This window comes from Macaca mulatta, chromosome 10 (genome assembly GCF_049350105.2).
Source record: "Macaca mulatta isolate MMU2019108-1 chromosome 10, T2T-MMU8v2.0, whole genome shotgun sequence".
Taxonomy (NCBI): domain Eukaryota; kingdom Metazoa; phylum Chordata; class Mammalia; order Primates; family Cercopithecidae; genus Macaca; species Macaca mulatta.
Window position 1 is genome coordinate 7391234 of NC_133415.1, and position 14315 is coordinate 7405548.

Here is a 14315-nt window from a genome sequence, read left to right on the forward strand (position 1 = left end):
GGACACAGAAAGCAGAAGCTGAGGCCGCCCCAACACGGAGGTGGACGGCTGCTCTCGGGAGCGCTCACTTCCCCAAAGGAAAGTCCTCGAATGAGGGGAGAAGCAGGACTCGCATGATACCCACCTTGGCTGGCAACTTGCTCCCCCTTTCCTCGGCGTGCACCCTCTCCTGGTTTATAATACCAGGCCCGTTCCCTCCCTACCAGGTGACACAGGCGGGCTCCCTGTCTGGCCTGGATTCCTTGCCGGTAAAAAGGGGTTATTAACAATGAGCAGCCTCATGCACTGCTGTGGGAATCCATGAATTTCAGTGGTTCCTGGCATCCAGGAAGCACGATTAGCTTTTATTTATTCCAATTACCAGTCCCCCAACTCCCTGTGGAAGCTCCTTCCCGAGGCTGGCTTCCTGGAGGTGTTGCTCGGTGAACTGACAATTCCCAGCTCTGCTGAAGCAGGAAGCGGTGAGGCCCACAGGAGGCCCATGTCCCGACCCAGCAGGTGCTCCAGGCGGGGGCTCTGGGGCAGGCAGCGGACTGGCACATGCCTGGCCCACCCCCAGGAGCACTAGTGCCCCTCTCCCATGCGAGGCCAGGATCAGCAGTGAGGGCTCACCCGCCGGTCACCCCCGTCCCCCAACACTTCACTCCCATGGCACAAACCAGGCCTCATCCCGAGTCAAAACCAGGACTTGAGGCAACAAGAAAAAGACACCCAATGCTGATGCGAGTCCCCAACACTGATGCAGGTCCCCAACACTGATCCAAGTCCCCAACACTGATGCGGGTCCCCAACGCTGATGCGGTCCCCAACACTGATCCAAGTCCCCAATGCTGATGCGAGTCCCCAACACTGATGTGGGTCCCCAACACTGATCCAAGTCCCCAATGCTGATGCGAGTCCCCAACACTGATGCGGTCCCCAACACTGATCCAAGTCCCCAACGCCGATGCGAGTCCCCAACACTGATGCGGGTCCCCAACACTGATCCAAGTCCCCAACGCCGATGCGGTCCCCAACACTGATGCGGTCCCCAACACTGATCCAAGTCCCCAACGCTGATGCGATCCCCAACACTGACGCGGTCCCCAACACTGATCCAAGTCCCCAACACCGATGTGAGTCCCCAACACCGATGCGGGTCCCCAACACTGATCCAAGTCCCCAATGCTGATGCGATCCCCAACACTGATGCGGTCCCCAACACTGATCCAAGTCCCCAATGCTGATGCGATCCCCAACACTGATGCAGTCCCCAACACCGATGTGAGTCCCCAACACTGATCCAAGTCCCCAGTGCTGATGCGATCCCCAACTCTGATGCAGTCCCCAACACTGGTTTTGGTTTAACAGTTTTCCTGCTGGGAGACTTGATGCAGGAATCCAAGGCCAGGACAGCAAACAGCACTTCGTGGCCCAGGAGATGCCACGACAGCCAAGTGAGGACATCATGAGGGCACAGACAGGAAGGCCCTCGCCAGCCCAGTGCTCCATGGAAAGGGCCTTTCCATCTGCCCAGCGTCCAGTGCCACCCACAAAGGAAGGCTGGGGCAAGACAGGGTGTTCCTGACACATGTGTATCTAGTGAACTGGCCAAGGAGATGCCTGGGACTGGTGCTCAATCCTGTGGGGGAGGAGGCAGAAATAACAGAGGGTCAGTCAGGAAAGGAAATGTGACTAGCTTTTGAAAGGAAAATAACTATGCACTTGAAAAATCATAAAAGGATCAGCAGCCTAGTATCACATCTTAGAGTCAGGTTTAGACCACTTCAGTGTAATGCAACTAACATTTCATCCATTCACCATGTATGCATCGATTGCCTCCTACCTGCCAGGCAAGGGGATTTCACAAGGAGAGCAAGGCAGCCAAGACCCAGCTCCTGACATGCCGTTTTCAGAACAAATTAAGGGGGCCTGGCACAGTAGCTCACACCTGTAATCCCAGCATTTTGGGAGGCCGAGACAGGAGGACTGCTTGAGCCCAGGAGTTGGAGACCAGCCTAAGCAACATAGTGAGACGCTGCCTCTACAAAAACTTAGCCAGATATGATGACACACACCTGTAGTTCCAGTTACTCAGGAGGCTGAGGCAGGAGGACACTTGAGCCTAGGATCATTCCACTGCACTCTAGCCTGGGCAACAGAGTGAGACCCGGTCTAAGAAGAAGAAAAAGAAAGAAGAAGAAAGACGAAAGATGAAAGACGGAAGAAGAGGAAGAGGAGGAGGAGGAGAAATAATTAAGGGACTGATGTCATCATTTCATTTGATTCTCATCAAGGCCCCATAAGGCAAGCAAGGAAGAATCCTTATGATCATCCCTCTCTAACAGATGAGAAAACGGAGGCAGTGAGGGGTCAACAGGCGGCCGAAGGTCATATACAGGGTGTATATCAGGATCTCAACTCAGATGTGTGTCGTGCACCTACTGTGTGCCAGGCATCACTCAAGCCTGGGATGCCAAGGTGAGAAAGACTATGGCCCTGCCTTCAAGGTAGCAAAGTGAGATAAAAGTCAATACATGCATAAATACAAGGTATGGGGATAATGGGTGGGGAGGCACCCCTTGTTAAGTTAATTAAGACTGAGCCAAATGTAAGTTACAACCTTATAGGCAGGTTAGATCCTTTTCAATATAACCCATTAAAAGCCAGAGAAGTACAGATTTGACCTTTTTGCTAAAATATTTCTGCCTGAGCTCCAAGGGGCTCACAGGGAGACAGGCCCTTCAGTATCCCCTCTACTCTGCTTCTATTTGAATCCATCTAGGGCCCTTCACTGGCTGTCACAAACATGCTACACTCTAAAAACAAAGCATTCAGTTGAAAGACAAAGTATTTCAGAAAAAGGATAACTTGGATGGTGACTTTTAAGATGTGGTAGATTCCGCCATAGCCACCTGCCTGGTACACAGTAGGCGCTCATAGATGTTTGCTGTAGTGCCATTCTCATTTCTTTTGGGCAGTTTTAAGAAAGAGCAAGGCTTCCTTTAAAAAGAAGTAGGAGACTACTGGGTATCTACCCAAGGCAAAAGAAGTCATCAGACAAAAAAGATACTTCACACGCATGTTTATAGCAGCACAATTCACAATTGCAAATACGTGAAACCAATCAAATGCCCATCAATCAAGGAGTGGATAAATTATATTTATATTATACACACACACACACACACACACACACCCCACAGAATACTACTCAGCCATGAAAAGGAACAAAATAATGGTATTTGCAGTAACCTGGATGGAACTGGAGACCATTATTCTAAGTGAAGTAACTCAAGGATGTTCTCACTGATAAGTGGGAGCTAAGCTAAGAGGATATAAAGGCATAAGAATGATACAATGGACTTTGGGGACTCAGGGAAAGGGTAGAAGGTGGGTGAGGGATAAAAGACTACACATCGGGTACAGTGTACACTGCTCGGGTGATGGGTGCACCAAAATCTCAGAAATCACCACTAAAGAGTTTATTCATGTAACCAAATACCACCTGTTCCCCCAAAAACCTATTGAAATAAACCATAAATAAATAAGAAAGAGGTAGGAGGCTGGGCGTAGTGGCTCACACCTGCATCCCAGCACTTTGGGAAGCCAAGGTAGGAGGATCGCCTGAGCCCAGGAGTTTGAGACCAGCTTGGGCAACATAGAGAGACCCAGTCTCTTTAAAAACAGAAAATAAATAAGATGAGGGAGAAGGTAATAAAATATAATCTTCCTGGACAGACTTCTCCTTCTGAGAACCCCTGCCCAGGAGCAGCTCTCACCAACACTATGGCACCACCACGTCCCCTGATCCATCTGGGAAGATGGAACAGATAAATGAAGGGTCCTCACAAAACCCCACAACTAGTCAGTGGGCACTAGGGGCCCAGTGGGAGAAAGCCCAGGTTCCAGGGTCTCAGTGGGGCACACGGGGCAGGCTGGGCTGGCCCCACATAGGCTCTGAATGGCCCAACGCCATTCAAAGTAAAACCCAAAGAAATGACATTTTCCTTTCTCCGCAAAAACCCTGTACATTTCCTCTTGGTTTCATACAATCAACCAAACCTGGGGATCAATGGAAAGAACTTGCAAAGGCCCATCTAGCTCTGAGAACCCTCATCCTAGAACTATCTGGATTAATGTTCTGTTGTTGTTGTTGTTAGACAGGGTCTCACTCTGTCACCGAGGCTGAAGTGAATTAGTGCAATCACAGCCCACTGCGGCCTCGACCTCCCAGGCTCAAGTGATCCTCCCAGCTCAGCCTCCTGAGTAGCTGAGACTACAGGTGCACACCATCATATCCAACTATTTTGTGTTTGTTTGTTTGTTTGTATCATTGGTCGGTTGGGGTTTTTTTGTTTTTGTTTTTTGTTTTTGAGAGACAGGGGTATCACTTTGTTGCCCAGGTGATCTCCAAATCCTGGGCTCAAGCAATCCTCCAGCCTCTGCCTCCCAAAGTGCTGGGATTATAGGTATGGACCACGTATAATTACCTGGAGTAATGTCATAAAGCCAACGACCTCTCCTAGGCCCACAGGTGAGAACTGCCCTTTCTTCAAGGTCACGTCCTCTGGCCTCCAAGGGCCTCCCGGTCTGAAGCATCAGAACTTGAACACTGAACCCAGCCTCTGGGGAACTCGGCCAGGCCCTTCAACAAACACGAGTCCACGCACATTCCCTGCTCTGAGCTCCTTTCTGCTTTCCCAACACTGCCTCCACCTGGGCATGGCGCATGCCTGTGTTATTCCTCTCCACAAAACACGTGGAAAGGAAAAGGGATCCAAGGCCCCACAGCCACATTTCCAAACAGCTGGGTTTCGGTGTGACTATAACCAGGCGATACGGCTGGCTGCACCGAGGGCTGGTGGTCTCGGCAGGAAGGAAGACTGGCTGGCGTGGCCAGCGTCACACATGTGGTCCCTGGGCATCTTAACGGAGAGGGATATTCCACTCCCCAGTCCCCAGCACCACCCCAACACCAGTCCTCTGCCCTTGCATGGCAGGGCATGAGACAGGTGAGGGAGCCACTGCCCACACAGAAACCGAGGGGGAAAGTGATCCCAGGCCTCTGGTATCAAAGGCAGCAGCGCACCCCATCCACGGAACACCTGGCCCCGAGAATGGGAAGCCGGGGAGGCCTGTGACACGGAATGTGGCAACAGAGAGCACATCGGCTCGGCTGGGGATCCCAGCTGGCCTGGTCACTGAGAGCTTCTCACATGCCCTGGAGGAGGTCACCTCCTGACTCATCTGTACCAGGAGCAGCTGCCCGATCCCCTGGAGCACAGACCATGCCCTCTGTGAGTGCGGAGCCCCAGCACCGAGCCAACCACGAGGAGTGAATGAACTGGACAACCACACACACCCTGGGGATCACTGTGCCCCAGAAATCACTCCCCAACCCCACTAACCCCACACCCTCCCTGTGAGGCACCCTCTAAACCACACGCTGAGGACAGAGACCACCGGACACACGGCAAGTGCTTGTGAAATAAGAAATATTCATATTGGGCCAGGCGCAGTGACTCACGCCTGTAATCCCAGCACTTTGGGAGGCCGAGGCACCTGAGGTCAGGAGTTTGAGACCAGCCTGGCCAACATAGTGAAACCCCATCTCTAATAAAAATACAAAATTTAGCCCAACATGACGGTGCATGCCTGTAGTCCCAGCTACTAGGGAGGCTGAGGCAGGAGAATCGCTTGAACCCAGGAGTTGGAGGTTGTAGTGAGCTGAGATCATGCCACTGCACTCCAGCCTGGGTGATAGACTGAGACTCCATCTCAAAAAAAAAAAGAAATATTCAGATTGATCTCTGCCACCAGTCCGTGGCACACAGCTCCTAAGAACCTTATAATTTCCAGCTGCCAGGAGAATCTTTTGTTCGAGTATTTGGTCTTTGACCCTGGTTCCTGACACAAAGCTCCTAATCCCTTGGAATTTCCGGGAAGATAAAAGGATCTTTTATTCTAATGAGGTGACTCTTGAAGGCTCCTGGGTGGGGGCTGAGCACTAGAAAGACCCAGACACGATTAGAGGCCTGGAGCTTTCAGCTCCACCCCCTACCCCACCCTCCAGAAAGGGGAGAGAGGCTGGAGATCAAGCTAATAATCAGACATGCCTACGTGACGAAGCCTCCGTAAAAATCCCTGAACTACAGGGTACAGAGAGCTTCTGGGTGGGTGAACACCTCCAGGTGCCAAGAGGGTGACGCACCCCAACTCCAGGGCAACAGAAGCTCCTGCACTCGGGGCCCTCTGAGGCCTCACCCTGTGTGCCTCCTCTGCTGCTCACCTGCACCCTTACCATCTCCTTTATAATAGAACAGGGAGCACAAGTGCAGCGTTTCCCTGAGTTCTTTTTTTTTTTTTTTTTCAGACAGAGTTTTGCTCTTGTTGCTCAGGCTGGAGTGCAGTGGTGCGATCTCAGCTCACTGCAACCACCGCCTCCCAGGTTCAAGCAATTCTCCTGCCTCAGCCTCCCGAGTAGCTGGGATTACAGGTGCCCACCACCACGCCCAACCAATTTTTGTGTTTTTAGTAGAGACGGGGTTTCACCATGTTGGCCAGGTTGGTCTCGAACTCCTGACCTCAAGTAATCCGCCTGCCTTGGTGTCCCAAAGTGCTGGGGTTACAGGCGTGAGCCACCGCGCCTGGTCCATTTCCGAGTTCTGAGTCCCAGCAAATTAATCAAAACCGAGGAAGCAGTCGTGGGGACCCTGCTTTAGGGCACAGTCTTGTGGGGCTGAGCCCTCACCTGTGGGGTCTGAGGCCCTCCCCAGGTCAATGGTGTCAGAATTGAACTGAACTGCAGGATACCCAGCTGGTGTCTGCTGCAGAACTGCCAGGTGTGGCAGGGGTATCCCTGCACCTCTGGTGTCAGAAGCCTTATCCCGGGCAGTATGTGAGCAGAGGGAAGGAACAGTTTGTGAGTTCCTCCTACAGTGCTCGACAAATGTCAAAGTACAGTCAGTCACCTTGATTCATGGATTCTGTATGTGTCAAGGTACCTACTCACTAAAATTTGTAACCCCAGAATCAATACCGTTGACCTACATTCATTCACGGACACACACACAGAAGCAAAGAATCTGGCCGGACACAGTGGCTCACACCTGTAATTTTAGCACTTTGGGAGGCTGAGGCGGGTGAATCGCCTGAGGTCAGGAGTTCGAGACCAGCCTGACCAATGTGGTGAAACCCCGTCTCTACTAAAGGTACAAAACTTAGCAGGGCATGGTGGCATGCACCTGTAGTCTCAGCTACTCGGGAGGCTGAGGCTGGAGAACTGCTTGAACCCAGGAGGCAGAGGTTGCAGTGAGCCGAGATTGTACCACTACACTCCAGCCTGGGTGACAGAGTGACACTCCACTCAAAAAAAAAAAAGAGAATCTGAGTTGCCAGATGTGTCCCCACCTGAGGTCAAACACAGGGCACTCTGCCTTCTTGTCTGAGCTCTCGCATCATAAACAAGTGTCCATTTCATGGTCTATTTAACGCCATGGTTTTCACATTTTTCTGCTTTTTGTTGGTGACTTCACTGTTTTGTTTTGTCTTTGAGATGAAGTCTTGCTCTGTTGCCCAGGCTGGAGTGCAGTGACGCGACTTCGGCTCACTGCAACCTCTGCCTCCCGGGTTCAAGCAATTCTCCAGCCTCAACCTCCTGAATAGCTGGGATTACAGGTGCACACCACCACACCTGGCTGATTTTTTTGTATTTTTAGTAGAGACTGGGTTTCCTCATATTAGCCAGGCTGGTCTCAAACTCTGGACCTCAGGTGATCTGCCTGCCTCAGCCTCCCAAAGTGCTGGGATTACAGGCATGAGTCACCATCTTGGCCAACTACGCTGTTTAAAATGGGTCCCCACACGTGGCGAGGAGTATTCCTAGCGTTCCCAAGTGCAAGAAGGCTGAGGTGTGCCTTGCAGAGAACGCACACGTCAGAGAAGCTTCGTTCAGGCAGGAGTTATACTGCTATTGGCTGTGAGCTTGATGTTAATCAACAATATATTTTAAATAATGTGTCTTTAAAAAGAAACATATATAAGAAAAAGTTATGTATTGATCTGTTGCTGAAAATGTGACCAGAGGCTCACAGGAACCTAGCCCTGTACTGCCCTAGGAGCGATGGCTTAGTATTAGCTAACTCAGTGTTTGTGGCAACTTTATAGACCAAAACCACCATGAATAACGAGAACTGGCTGAGTTTAAGAAGGAATGAACTGAACGCAGCACCCCACTCCAGCCGACTGATTAGACCTCTTTCCATCCCGCTTATTTCCCTTCTTGAGCAACATCAAACGATGAGACATCTTCTTGGCCAGCACCCAAAGAACCCAGGCGTATTCCACCTTTTCCCCAGATATTCATGCCTAATGTAGCTGGGTTACTAGATGACATTTATCCCGTTAAGTCCCACCAGGTGTAACTCACCCTAAGCTCTGGTTGCCCCACTACCTGAACTGACACACCAGGATTTTTAGAACCTCAAAGCTCCCAGCTTCCAGCATCTTTCCACTAGCAAGTTCTTCTGGCTCAGTCTCCCTTTCTGCTGCTCAAACATTTAAAAGTTTCCTGTTGAAAATGGTTCCCTTGCCTCAGATCTTGGGACTAAAGATGGTCCTGTGACAATCAGTCATGAAATTTCCTTTTTTTTTTTTTTTTTTTTTGAGGAGTCTCTCTGCTGCCCAGACTGGAGTGCAGTGACACAATCTCGGCTCATTGCAACCTCTGTCTCCTGGGTTCAAGTGATTCTCCTGCCTCAGCCTCCCAAGTAGCTGGGATTACAGGCAGCTGCCACCACACCTGGCTAATGTTTTGTACTTTTAGTAGAGATGCAGTTTTGCCATGTTGGCCAGGCTGGTCTCAAACTCCTGATCTCAGGTGATCCGCCTGCCTTGGCCTTCCAAAGTGCTAGGATGACAGACATGAGCCCCCATGCCTGGTCTCAGCCATAAAATTCTGATACAAAAAGCCACCTTGCATTTTGGAGTGCCCTTTCCACCTTCCCACAACAAAGGAAAGAACATTTCTCCTGAAAGCAAGCAGAGAAAGCATCGTGGTAGAGAAACTGCCGCCTGGGTACCTCACATCCCCTTTCCATGATGCTGAGCAAACACGCCCCACCACAGATGACAAGTGCTGTTTAAAACCAAATGACAGCAGGCTTTGCAAGTGTTTAATAACACATCTTCTGTGCCTGTCAAACAAGCCAAGTGAGACTTTTTAAAGGAAAAGGTGTACAGCATCTTTTTCATTAAGTGGAGACAATCTACACCACGTACGTGACACCTGAATGGACACCCAACATTCACGTTTTGTGGCAACAGGCATCTCTTCTCCCCTGTGAATGAGCTCGGGATATCACACCGGCGCCTTCTACTTCCCGAGGCTGACAGAGTAGGATTTATTCAAAAGGAGTATATGTCAGAAAAACTGCTGTTTACCCTATGACTGACAAATGGAACAGGATGAAATGACTCAGCAGAAGTCAACCTAAAAGGTTCGTCAGTGTGTAAGCTGTGGGCACTGTGCAAACACAAGCCTCATGGTATTTTATTAATCCAAAGAGAAGAACAAGTCCTCTTCCCCTTTCCCTAGAACAGTGTAATAATCAGCCACGGGGCCGGGCACAGAGGCTCATGCCTGTAACCCCAGCACTTCGGGAGGCCAAGGTGGGTGGATCATTTGACGCCAGGAGTTCGAGACCAGCCTGGCCAACATGGTGAAACCCCATCTCTACTAAACATACAAGAATTAGACGGGCGTGGTGGCAGATGTCTGTAATGCCAGCTACTCGGGAGGCTGAGGCAGGAGAATCGCTTAAATGTGAGAGGCAGAGGTTGTAGTGCACCGAGATTGTGCCACTGCACTCCAGCCTGGGCAACAGATCAAGACTCCCTCTCAAAAAAAAAAAAAAAAGGCCACAGGGTGTGCAGAGCTGAGAAGATACAATCAACTCTGCTTCTATTTTCCCCCCATCACACCCTCATCTATGAAAGTAATAACAAGAAGAGTGACTGAGTGACCAAAACTAGTGGGTTTTAGTCACTGAGTACCAGGTACCGTGGGTTAAACGGTGTCCCATCCAAAATCCACATCCGGTGGGCACAGTGGCTCATGCCTGTAATCCTAGCACTTTGGGAGGCCGAGGTGGGTGGATCACTTGAGGCCAGGAGTTTGAGACCAGCCTGGCCAACATGGTGAAACCCTGTCTCTACTAAACACACAAAAATTAGCTGGGCGTGGTGGCGGATGTCGGTAATGCTGAGGCAGGAGAATGCTGTGCCACTGCACTCCAGCCTGAGTGACAGAGCAAGACTCCGTCTCAAAAAAAAAAAAAAAGCCATGGGGTGTGCAGAATTGAGATGATACAATCAACTGTGCTGCTATTTCCCCCTCATCACACCCTCATCTGTGCAAGTAAAAACAAGAAGAGTGACCATAACTAGTGGGTTTTAGTCACTAACTGAGCACCAGGTACTGTGGGTTGAATGGTGTCCCATCCAAAACCCACATCCGATGGGCACAGTGGCTCACGCCTGTATCCCAACACTTTGGGAGGCCTAGGCAGGTGGATTGCCTGAGCTCAGGGGTTCAAGACCACCCTGGGCAACATGGTGAAACCCCATCTTTATGAAAAATACAAAAATTAGCTGGGCTTGGTGGTGGGCACCTGTATCCCAGCTACTCGGGAGGCTGAGGCAAGACAATCGCTTGAACCTTGGAGGTGGAGGTTGCAGTGAGCCAAGATCGCGCCACTGAACTCCATCCTGGGCTACAGAGAGACTCCTACTCAAAAAAAAAAAAAAAAAAATCCACATCCACCTGGAACTGGACAACTACAGAATGTGCCTTATTTGGAAACAGGGTCTTTGCAGATGTAATCAAGTTCAGATGAGGTCATACTGGACTGCAGTGGGCCCAGCTGGTGTCCATATGGGAGAGAGAAATTTGGATGTTGGCATGCAGAGAGAAGACGACCAGAGGAAGACACAGAGGGGCATGCAGGGGGGACGCCTGTGACAATGGAGGCTGACTGGAGTGACACAGCCACAAATGAGGATATGCCAGGACTGCCCACCATCCCCAGAAGCCAGGAGAGTCAGGAAGGATCCCTCCCTGGAGCCTTCAGATGGAGCGAGGTCTCGCCGACACCTTGATCTTGGACTTCTGGCCTCCAGAGCTCGGAGAGAATAAACTGCTCTGTCAGCCAGCCAGTGTGGGGTACTCTGTCAGGTCAGGCCTAGGAAACTAATGCAGATTTTGTATTATCTCATTTATTATTTTCAAGAGCCCAGTTAGGCAGGTACCTTCCTTTCCTCCACTGGACAGGGGAGGCGATCAAGGTTCAGGGAGGTTATGTCCCTTCCCAGGGTACACCCCAGACAGGAAAGCAGGCAGGAGGATGAAGCCAGGTCTAGCGGCTCTCAGCCCCACCCCTCTCAAAGAGCCCAGGCTTCCAGCAAAGCTCATGCCACACTGCAAGGCTCCTGGTCCCTGTTCAAGCTGTCCAACCTCCCCTCAAGGCAAGTGTGAACCCATAGGGCATCCCAGGACCTAAGCTGTGGGACTGGGGCTCCAGCTCCCTCTCTATCCTCTCTCTCCTCTCTCACTCCCCTCCCCCACCGAGCGGAGGTCTGGTGCTAGACTGACTCCTCTCTCAGTCCCACAGGTGCCAAGTGCTGAGACACCAGGCCTCCTGCAGGTCTGGCATGACATAAACCGCGAACTGCAAGTGGACATCCTGCTGTATTCACTGGTCTCCTGAGGCGAGCTAAGGCAGGCCTCCCCCGAGACCCAGTCCACCCAGAGTGCTGACAAACTCAGGCTTCAAAGTCACCCCTGCCAAGTCACAAGGGCCCCCTTGGACAGCTCCTGGGAAAAGCCATAGAACAAGAATGCCCTGGTTTGGCCCCCAGCTCGGCCCCGAGCCTCTAACCCCTGGGCACGGAGCAAATGCCATTTCCGGATGTTTTATACAGTCACCCTCACCACCTATCATCATTACCTGATCAAGAAAACTGGGGCACAAAGGCCAGATGAGGTGGCTCACACTTAATCCCAGCACTTTGGGAAGCTGAGGCAGGAGGATCACTTGAGCCCAGGAGTTCGAGGCCACCCTGGGCAACACAGTGAAACCCCATCTCAACAAATAATTAAAAAATTAGCCAGGTGAGGCTGTGCACACCTGTCGTCCGAGCTACTCAGGAGGCTGAGGTGGGACGCTTGCTTAAGCCCACAGGGTCAAGGCTGTAGTGAGCCATGATTGCACCACTGTACTCCAGCCTGGGTGACAGAGGGAGACCCTGTCTCAAAAACAAAAACAAAACGAAAACAAACAAACGAACAACCACCTGTGGCACAGAGAGGTAGAGTAACTTGTCTGATCAGGTTCAGCAGGTAGGAAATGGCGCAGGCAGAATTTGAACCCAGGCAACGCTGCATCTGCGTGTGTGCCCTTCACCCGCCTGCTCCCTGCCTCTTAATTAAAATTCAGCAGGAGGAAATCCACAGGCAACTCAGGCACAAAATCACCCCTCCCAGGTTACAAAGGGACGGTGCCCCTGGTGTGGGATCCCACGCAACCACACAGCGGAGGCAGCGGTGCCCCGAGTAAATGGGGCTGTGCCCCAAAGCTGGGCTACTGCGTAAACTCGAGTCACAGGAGAGCACGCACAGCGGGCTCCGGTCACATCGGGGTCAAAGTCAGGCAAAACCGAAGAATGTGAAGGACAGAGGTGCACGCGTGTGCAAAACACAAGGAAAGACAAGTAAGTGGGGCAGGGCCTGCCAACAAGCTGCCTGGACTGGGCAAGGAGCAGCCTGGTACTTGCCTAACCATTATTCTGGGTGTGCCTGTGAAGATGAGGTTAGCAATCGAATCGGTAGACTGGGTACAATGGATGGCTCTCCCCAGTGTGGATAGGCCTTGGCCAATCCATTTGAGACCTGAATAGACCGAAAGGCAGGGTAAGGGGATTCACTCAGCTGGGACGTGGGTCTCCTCCTGCACTTGGGCTGACACCACTGGCCCTCCTGGGTGTCCGGATTGAAGATCCTGGGATTTCTCAGCCTTGTAACCACATGAGCCAATAACTTATAATCAATCTCTTCAAATATATATATATACCCACACACATATATATATGTGTGTGTGTGTATATATATATAAGAGAGAGAGAGAGAGATGGATAGAGACAGACAGGCTGGGAGAGGTGGCTCAGACCTGCAATCCTAGCACTTTGGGAGGCCGGGGCAGGCAGATCACAAGGTCAGGAGATCGAGACCATCCTGGCCAACCTGATGAAACCCTGTCTCTAATAAAAACACAAAAATTAGCCGGGAATGGAGGCCAGTGCCTGTAATCTCAGCTACTCAGGAGGCTCAGGCAGGAGAATCGCTTGAACCAAGGAGTCGGAGGTTGCAGTGAGCCGAGATCACGCCACTCCAGCCAGGCAACAGAGCGAGACTCCATCTCGAAAAAAAAAAAAAAAGAAAGACAGACAGACAGACAGAGCTACATATCCCCCATCGGTTCTGTTTCTCCAGAGAACTCTGACTCATACACATGCTAAACGCAACATTCAAGACGGCACTGGTCACCTCTGGTGGGGAGAGAGGGGTACAGGAGGTACGGGGCGTACAACTCGGGGAACAAGCAATGCTATTTCTTAAGCTGGATAGCAGAACCATGAGTATTTCTTTAAAATTAGTCTGTAAACTATACATATGTACACTTTTTTGTATATCTAATGTATTTCCCAGTATCTTTTTTTTTCATTCTTTTAATTGTAGTAAGGTACATTTAACATAAAATTTCTCACTTAAACTTTTTTTTTTTTTTTTAAGAGATGGGGCTTCACTCTTGTCACCCAGGCTGGAGTGCAATGGTGTGATCTCGGCTCACGGCAACCTCTGCCTCCTGGGTTCAAGTGATTCTCCTGCCTCAGCCTCCCAAGCAGCTGAGATTACAGGCGCCCACCACCACACCCAGCTAATTTTTGTAGTTTTAGTAGAGACGGGATTTCGCCATGTTGGCCAGGCTGGTTTCGAACCCCTGACCTCAGGTGATCTGCCCACCTTGGCCTCCCAAAGTGCTGGGATGACAGGTGTGAGCCACTACACCTGGCTACTTTAACCATTTTTAAGTGTACGGTTCAGTGGGACTAAGGACGTTCACTGTCATGCCACCATCACTGTTATCATCCGCCAAATTCTTTTCTTCTTGCAAGGTAGAAACACTAACTCCCAGTTCCCTCCCCGCCCAGCCTGCCCCCCCCAGCCCCGCCCACCCCCCCACCCCCGGCCTCACGGCTCCTGACAACTGCCACTCCAC

At 51.0% G+C, this 14315-nt stretch overlaps 1 protein-coding gene across 3 annotated transcripts in view; it reads right to left on the reverse strand.

Annotated features, from left to right (window-relative positions):
• The window catches only part of PARVB (parvin beta), a 136211-nt gene that overhangs the window by 91442 nt on the left and 30454 nt on the right, over positions 1-14315 (reverse strand). The window lies entirely within an intron of this gene.